Genomic DNA, 9,342 nt, shown 5'->3' on the forward strand with positions numbered 1-9,342 from the left:
TTTTTTGAATACAAAATAGTAAGAAAACATAGATTATTGTTACCGCATATTTCTTGAAAATAGTGAAGTCATACTTACTGGAGAAGTATAAATAATCTGCTTGATTTATACTATATTCTCACACAATCTAAATTAAACTAAAAAATAAATAATATTTTCTTTAAGAAACATATGCTCTCAGAAAAATAATTGGCGTACACTGAGAAAAAAGTAGTCTTGAATCAAAAGTGCCGGTGCTTTTAAATTACGCATTATTAATACAATAGTTTATATCAATAATCCAATAAATTTTGCTTTGAGTGAAATAATTGGAGTTTTTAAATCAAAAGTACAGTACTATAGATTAAAATATTGACGATTATATAAAGCTCAAGCATATGAAGTTAAGAAAAATAAATGCACATTTATTTTGAAAAAATGTTGTTTTTAAAGTGTTAAACGTACTTTCGAATTAACAAAGTATCTTTTTAACTTCTATAGAAAATTATTTTCGCGAAATAAAGATACTTTCAATTTGATAGAATCTACAGTAGTCACAGTGAATGGCGCTTTCAAATACGCTCAAAAGTATACATTATCAGATTTACAACATCTGTGATAGAAACAAAGAAAAATAAATTTTGAGTCATCCGTATATTCTATTATCAGATAATGACATGTATTTGTTTCTAAAGTAAAAGATAGCAATGTGAAGAAAGATCTTGTTGTATGAAACATAAATGCGAATGTTTTAAAAAAATTGCGTAAATTTATGTAAGGCACAGTAAAATTGAACCAAAAGTATTAACCCTCTCTAATCTATGTATAAAATATGGGTGTACTTCCGAAAAGTGGATATGCCCCATTTTCCTCGCTCTTCGTATACTTATATATTTTGACGCGCTGATTACGAATATGATAGTGAAAATTGGCGCAAATTTGATGTTCATGGTGAAATCATCAAAAAACCATAAAAATCATGGGTTTTTAAGTTTATCTCGGGTAATATGCAAAATTCAAAAAAATGTTTTAATAAAAGATGCAGATCGCATCTAAATACGAATTTTTTATTCCAAGCATCTTATATAGTAATGATTGTTTCCGACAATCTCGACCAAATGAAAGTGACAGAAGTCTATAACCCCATGATGCGTTGGAAAAGGGGGATATACTTCCGAAAAGGGGATATGCCCGATTTTCTTTGCACTTCGAATACTTATGTAGTTTGACGCGATTATTACGAATATGATAGTGAAAATTGGCGCAAATTTGATGTTCATGGTGAAATAATCAAAATACCATAAACAAAATGGTTTTTCAAGTTTATCTCAGCTAATATGCAACATTTAAAAAAATGTTTCAAATCCAAGATGTAGATCTCATCGAAATACACATTTTTTGTTGTAAGCATTTTTTATAGGAATAATTATTATTTTTTTTAATCGAATAAGCAAATAGTTTTATCAGAGAAGTTTCTTTAATGTTCAAAACTGTATAAAATAATGTTTAGAAACTTTAAATAACAATAATTAAAAAGAATGTATTTCTGGATGAGCAATTTTTTTTTAAATGTGCTCAATCTTTAAACTAATTTATTTATACAATTTTATATAAATATTGTTATTTATGATTTAAGAAATAATTTCCATATAGTTTAAATATTGATACAAAATTCCTTTGATACAGATATAATTGAGGAATTTCATAATTCGGAAATTTTTGACAGGGATTTTATTATTCGGGAATGTTACAGTGTCGGAAATTTTGTTTTTGAGAATTTTTCGGTCGTCTGATTTGACACTATAAATTATAATTTTTAATATATATACAAACACTGAGCATCTGGAGAAAATGTGCCAAATTTTTAATAAGCATTGCTAAATAATTGAATTTTAAAACAATGTATCTTTAAATTTATAATTTTTATAAAAAAAATGGAATGATAAAACCAAATAAAAAAGCACAGTTTTTCATTAAAAAAATATAATCATTATTGTAGAATTATTTATTGTTATTGAACTAAATATTAACACAAATCAAGAGACAGAAATAAAAAATACTAATAATTATGTAAGAATTTATTAAAAAAAGAATTTTATTCATTTTATACAAGTAATTATTGAATAACTAATCAGATTAAATATTCAAGTCAAAACTTAAAATAAATGGAGTATATTATACTATTTAGCTTGAAATGATGCAAAATATAGATTTTGAAAATACTTTTGTTTAATTATCTAACATTGTCTATTTTTAATCAGTAATTACTTTTTGCAATTAGTAATTTAGTTACAATTTTCAGTGTACAATATTTTTATAGAACAATTAACTTACATTTATTAATTTACTATTTAACTCTCATTTCCAGAAAGGATTGTCTATATCTACAAGTTTTGACTATAATTGAATTCTTTTTGAAGTGTAAATTAAAGATAATATACCTCCTTATACTTATATTTAAAAAGAGAAAAGTTTTACAAAATTACCGAGATGCAAGCTTTTAAAAATTTCATTTACTGAGAAAAAATGTGTAACATAAAACACCTTAAAAATTTGACAAATATTTTTTTATATTGATTTAATTTGAAATTATCTAAGTACGTTTACAAATATATTTAATTTTCTTAATGTATTTGTAGGTGATAATCTTCGTACAAACATTTAAAACTTAAAGTTTTTCGACAAAAAGGGCAATAAATTACAATAAATTACGACTATGCAAATAAATAAATCGAAAAGTATATGTATGATAGTTATTTTTCAATAAGTGTACTGTTTTAGAGGGGGGGGGGGAATTGATCGCCGCGGGGCATTAAAAATTATTATTTGACATATTCACAATGCGAAAAATAGAAAAAATAAATTGAAGAAAAATGAATAAATAAAAGATTTGAACTAGCGACAGCCTGGTCGTTAGATAGGCCCAGTACCACTGGACCAGCGCGCAGGCTAAAACGCGTTACACGGTAGACATTTGGTAACCCCGGCGACCGTGATTTTCATACGCTTATAATTTTTAAACAAGGGCTCACTTACAAAGAAGCCGGGACACGTTTCTAATTAATAAAAAGAGATATTTAGGGTTCTAATCGTGTACAAAACGTAGTTTTATACACGATTATAACCCGAAATATCTATTTTTATCAAAATGAATCATCGTGAAAGCATTAAATCTATTACGTGTCCAATTATTATTGTTGACATACTATCGTCTAAAGATAGTTCATTCAAAAACTCAATTCTGTAGAGGTGGAATTCCCCTTGTAAATTCAAAAATTTCAACTGAATTCCATCAGTATTTATGATATCGTCCTCAGCGTGGCGTCGTAGCTTTAGGGATAAGGCTTTCGATTTGAAGGGAGGGGTGCGTGCGTTCAATTCTTGGTGATTGTCGATATTTTAACGATGTGCGTTTCTCATTTGTTATAAGTAAAATACGTCTTCCCTAACCAAAGTCAGCAATAGTTTAGTTTAGAATAATGTATGGAGTATATATTTAAGAATTAATGTCAATAGAAACATGAGTAAACGGAGGAGTATGTGTCAGAGGTTAAAGAAGGTGTACATTCTTTAGATTTTAATTTCCGGAAAACAAATATATTTTGCATATGAATCAACATTTTCCGTCTTTGAATCGGGGGAATTTCTGCTAATAGATTATGGCGGTGTACTATACAGTTAAACTTGTCTACTGTTGCAACGATAGCATCGCACTTTAGAATTGTGAGCATGATGCTATCAATTTATAGGACATATCGTTTGTTTCAAATTTTACTGTAGTTAACTTTATAATATTCTTCTATTCGGTGCAGGATATCTTCAGTTGAGTCTAATCAATTTTTTTATAATTTAATAATATTTTATTTCAGTCAAGAAAATAAGAAACAATAGCGTACTCTTTTGAATTGATTATATATGCATTTGACTGAGCGCTAAAGCAACGTTTGATGCTTTAAACCAATATTTAATTTATGCAGAAGTGTTTTTTCTCAGGGATACGAATTCTAGTTTTAACGTAAATAATGAACTATCTGATCAGTACATATATTTAACTGTTATGGTCAAGTCACCAAAAAATATAAAGTCTCCAAAATGCCTTCTTCGAATATTTTCCTAGAGAGGGGGGACGAGGAACCATCCACACAGTAGAGAATAATGCCAAAATGGATTTCGAAATGATATTAAGCCCTTACGGAAACCATTTGCAATTCTCTTCTGTGATATTTGGCGTTTTCAGATTCTCGCTATACATTTCCACACCTAGAAAGGAGAATGATAGCAAACAACCATCCACACAGTTGAAGATTTTGAAAAAATAGTCATTAATATCGTTTTTACCACCCACGAACACCCTTTACAATGTATTTCAGCGAATATTCCGATTTTTAGTTACTTAGACCTTATTTCAACCTCTAACATAGGGGTTGATGGTATTCTTATCATTTTTGCCTTAATCTACATTACATTTACTACAATTAAAAAAAAATTTATCGATATCATGATTTCCCTTTGAGATTCAGCGAAAAGAAAACCAAAAGGTCATCGATTTTTTGAACATGCTCAACTTCCCCGTGAGGAAATAACCCCATTTGGTCCTCTTACAAGTCGGACACTAATCGGGGCTAGTCGGGTTATGAATTTTGACAAAGTACCCAGTCGGGGACTAGTTGGGGACTAGTTGTGCTTTTTGTTGTCAAAATTTCAGTCGGGGCCTGGTCGGTGATTGGTCAAGGGCTGGTCGGGCCTTTTTGTTCACTAATTTCCATGCGGGTAATCTTCATGCTCTGGTCGGGAGCTAGTGGGGCTCTGGTCGGGTTATTCTTATGTTTGAGTTTTCGGCGAGGTCTTATAAAGTGAGGAAATATCTAAAAAAGCGTAATGATTTCTTTACTCTAACACAATAAGAATATATTTAACAATAATTTTTCTAATTTTTCAGTTTTCAGAATAGTCTGATCTTACAATTTTTTCATTTCCGTAAGAAAAATTTTGTAAGTTCAAACACGACTTACGTATTTGAAATGTATTTTTTTCAAAGAAGTTCTCATTTATCACCTATTTAATAAATTCTTTAAAAAAATTAAATACGATTCTCCCGAAGAAAATAGTCTTTACGATGATTTCCAAAGACCGAGTATATGTAGATCGACTGTATTCTACTTTGCGATTGTTGTCGCTTCAGATATACTTACATAGAAATATAAGGAACTGTAGCAAAGAAAACGCAGTTGATATAAACACTCTGTTTTTGGAAAATATTTTTGGGGAAATTTCCCTAAACTTAGGGTAACTGATACGAAAGTTATGGAATATTCCCTACAATTTGGGGAATTTAGTGATTCCCACTAAATTTAGGGTTTCGTTCCAAAACTAATGTTTAATTTTCCGCTTAGATCAGGCAAATTATCTAAAAATGCTTGAGTGTTTCTGTATGGTCAGGAAGATATTTTGCCGTAAAATATTTAAAATATTTTTTTGTAGTATTTCTTAGAAAATATCAAATTTCTATATACATTTTTGAATACCTTTGTATTGAATTTTAAGAAAATCCATATTGGAAAAGATACATATAGATGTAAGTGAAAAGTGCCCACCGGAAGTCATAAGACTCTAAATTGGTATAGATGCTAATTTTTAAATTGATCTGAAAGATTTGCCACATGCAAATAAAGTATAATTCTTCAGGTAGTTGAAATTGGAATGAGAAAATGTTTTGGATTAATCAGTGAAGAGTAGTATAGTAGTAGTAAACTATTTAGCACCGCACAGTTCAGATTTCGCTACCACCTTCATTTTAGTCATGGCTTTCTGAACTGGTACCTTTAAAGAAAATCCGTAAGGGCGCGACGTGCCGCCTCTCGCGCAACAGAAATGACGCGTCGAGTGTTTAAGATACCAGTCCACACATAACAAAGCATCATTACCTCGAGCAGAGACTACTGTGACCAACATAGCGGTTCCTTCAGATCGAAGCTCTTCCATTGCTGCGTTCCAGCTAAAGTTTTTTTTTTATTATTATTCCACAAATTTTGGGGAATTTCAGTTACAAAAATTTATGCATTTTTAAGTGTAGGATGTGTTCTCCATTAATTCTTGGGTAAATTTTAGCACTGCTAAATATTTCAAAAAAGTTTATGGAGATTGCCGTAAATAATAAGTATTTTGACAAACCTTTAGGAATGTTCCACAAATTTTGGGGAGTTTGTTTAATATTACACACGGATGTTTAAGGAATTTTCCTTGCTAAGCTTTGAGGAAAATTTCCTAAAATCTGTGGAAATCAGCGTCGACACAATTTTGGGAAAAATTCAAGAAATATTTTACAGTGTAATTTCTTCGGAACAATTGTATTATCATATGACCCTACTAGTACCCGATCAGGTCCCGGCTAGGATAAGTCGGGTCATCTGTCTAGTCCCCGACTAATCTACCGTGACGCTACTGGTACGGGGCTAGTCAGATGAACCGACTAGTTCCCGACTTTAAGTGGAGTCAACTGTTAGGGAACCAGACTAGTTCCCCATTTGAATTTTTACACGGGGAACCTCTTACTGCAACATCTGAAATAAGAAATGTAGGCATTCTTACATATTTTCTTTAATCCACGTATCATGAACTTTATTTTTAAAAAATTGGTTGAGTTATCTCTATTGTTTCTCGTCATATTAGATTGTGACGTTCGAAAGGGGTAGAGTTTTGTCCGACATTATTTCTGTAAGAAGTCACAGATGTGCCTTCCCGCCCTACCAGACGTTGGAACGGTTTAGGTGTTTGAACAACATTATTTCTTTGAAAAGTCAAAGGGTTTCCTTCCTGCCTCCCACAAAACGTTGGACGGGTGTAGGCGTTTGACTAAAATTATTTATGTGACCAGTCACAGTGGAGCTTTTTCCCTTCTGGAAGAGAAGATGGAGCGGAATATGGTTTTAAAAAAGCACTATTTCTATAAACATTCAAAGGGCTGCCTTTGCGTATTCATGTCGATATCGGCATTCTATCCATTTCGTTGAAAAAAAATAAACTAAAGAATCCCGTATCCTTGGGTAAATTATCTTTTTCAATTAAGAATATTACAATATCATCTGAGCTACGAGGACTCCTTGTATACAAAATGGTTATTAACATTGATAGAAATTGTTAATACTTGACTCATTTACTATTTTAAATATCACTATTAAATTATCTTCATTCTCGATTTTTGGGGCATTTGGGGGCACCATGTTGAGCGAGGGTGGAAAAGTAAACATTAAAATTGATCTATTAATAATTATTCGGTAGAGAGTACCAATAAAAATTCTGACGTGTGATTTTGAAACACCATATTCTTAATTTGGTCACTGTAATTTTCTGAATATTATTGTATATAGAAATGAATTGCAAACCGAAGCTAAGCAGGGTCTTAGGAATTAATTCTGTTCAATTCTCAAATCTAAATAAATAAATAGGTAATAGGTATGGAAATGCAATAAAAGTGGTATAAAGTTATAAAAAAGAACATCTAAAACACATGGAGAAGAACCTTTTGTTACTTAAGACTAACTTAACTTATGAATAAACTACGCGTTTAAAAGCCAAATTAGTTATTGCATTCGATGCTACTTACGTGTTTTCTCTTGATATTAAGTTTAAACATGAAATATCGAAATGGAGTCAACAGAAAATTGTAAGTATTTATTGTAGAATTTGGGTTTGAAAAATTCAAAGTCGATAGTGAAATTTGAACTGAACTTGTAAAAAACTCTTAGAAAGTAAAATAGAAATAAAAACTTGAATATACAACACCGAAAAATATATTTTTCGAATTTTGATTGCAAAGAATTGTATTGAAGTTTTCGAATTAAGTTTCCGAAAATTCCAAATCACTTGTGCAATTGGTATAAAGCTCAAGGTAAACTCTAACTCCGAAAAAAAAGAATTAAAAACTAAAAGACATCAAATGAAAAAGTCGTTTTTGAATTTTAAATCGTGAAACTAACTTATTTAGTAGATTTCAAAAACGCCCCCCCCCCATTCCATCTTACCACCAAATTCTTTTACGGCCTATCCGGGAGCCCTAAGAATATGTGTGAAAAATTTGATGCCCCCTTCTCATCACTATTTACCAAAAACGGTGGATTTTCATGAAGATCATACGTTTTAGGCTACTTGATTTTATATATTTCCATAATAGCAACCCCGCTTGATGCCGATTAATAAAAAACTGCGGCTGCCCCCCCCCCCCCCCCCCCCCCCCACCCTTCTATCATCATTCGTCATATGCCCCTGCATACTCTGAATACCTGTGTGGGAGGCCAAAGAATATTTGTGCCAAATTTGGTGATGATTGGTAAAAAAAACTGTGGATTTGCATAAGCATCATCCACTTTAGGTAAATTGATTTTATATATGTATAGTCAATTATATTTTGCATTATTTGATTTAAAAAAATGATATTAATAATTAGTGATTCGGGTTGCGGTTATTTAATTATTAGTTCTTCCATGAATGTCTCAATGCAGCGAAATTTTGTTCAGACCCTTGTGTTATAATTGTTCTGACTTAAATTAGATAAGCATTTTGCAGAAGGGGCTTACATGGTTTATTGCAAATCAAACGGAAAGCCTCCAGCGGTGAAAAAATGCTGGGACATAAATGCAGATAGAGTAGAGGCGAGGACCGAATGCATAAAACCGTGTGGTCCCTCCCTCTTTTGTTGAATGCAATTCACTTCCTACGTTCCCGTGTGCGTACAAGCAGTAACACAGCGATACCAATGTTTAGTACTCGCATTATGGCTGAAAATGTTTGACCACGATTGCTGCCAATATTTGTGGAATGGCCACCACAAACTACCAAAGCGTGATTGCGTATGGCAACGATTTAACGTTAAGATAGTACAGGTGACATCAAGATAATGATCTACTGAACTTCGATTATCTTGATTGGCACTTTGGTCAACGAAGTAATATGCTACACGGGGGGACTTTGGATATTAATATTTCTTTTATCGCATATCCATAATTCAAATGAAGTATACGAATCTAGGGATAATCGAGGTTCGGTTAGTAAATGTCGAATAGTGACCATGAAAATGCAGACTAATATCTTTGATTGGAATAAATCGTACGAATCTTAGACTCTTACATAAAAATAATTACAGTATTTCTAAGTCGCTGTATTAAATTTTGTACTGGATTCCAAGAACGAAAATGAGTACAGTGCTATGAAAGAAGTGAAACAGAATCTATCTTATAACTATAATTCGCAAGCATTACCCTAAGACTAATGATTCTTTCGGTCCTTATATGCTAAACAAGAGAAACGTATCACTGCTTATGAGAAACTTATAGTGCTGGGTCAAAACGTTCAGGTGCTTCAGACTTA

Source organism: Belonocnema kinseyi, chromosome 4 (assembly GCF_010883055.1).
Source record: "Belonocnema kinseyi isolate 2016_QV_RU_SX_M_011 chromosome 4, B_treatae_v1, whole genome shotgun sequence".
NCBI classification, from domain to species: domain Eukaryota; kingdom Metazoa; phylum Arthropoda; class Insecta; order Hymenoptera; family Cynipidae; genus Belonocnema; species Belonocnema kinseyi.